Below are 350 nucleotides of genomic sequence, written 5' to 3'. Positions count from 1 at the left end.
TACCTACTATATTCCCACCTTACCTCCTAATCCTATTTTTGTGATGACTATTCCCCATGTCACACTTCCCAACACTCTTCACCAATCACCTCAATTCCTCTTCCCAATCACCCCCTTCACCACTCACATCCATCCACTCTTCCCCATAAACCCCACCTACCTTCAAAAATTCAAAACCATTTTCCCATCCATTCCCACCCTAAATGGCCGAACAAACACCCCCCCTTTTCCTATATATACCCTTCCATTCTAATTCATTTTCACACAACAAAACCCCCTCTTCTTCACCTTGGCCGAACCTACCTCTCTCCCTCTCTACCATATTTTCTTCTTCTTCTTCTTCTTCTTCT

The sequence above is a fragment of the Arachis duranensis genome, chromosome 2 (genome assembly GCF_000817695.3).
Source record: "Arachis duranensis cultivar V14167 chromosome 2, aradu.V14167.gnm2.J7QH, whole genome shotgun sequence".
NCBI classification, from domain to species: domain Eukaryota; kingdom Viridiplantae; phylum Streptophyta; class Magnoliopsida; order Fabales; family Fabaceae; genus Arachis; species Arachis duranensis.
The sequence above is the reverse complement of the archived record's forward strand: the minus strand, read 5'-3'. Positions refer to the sequence as shown.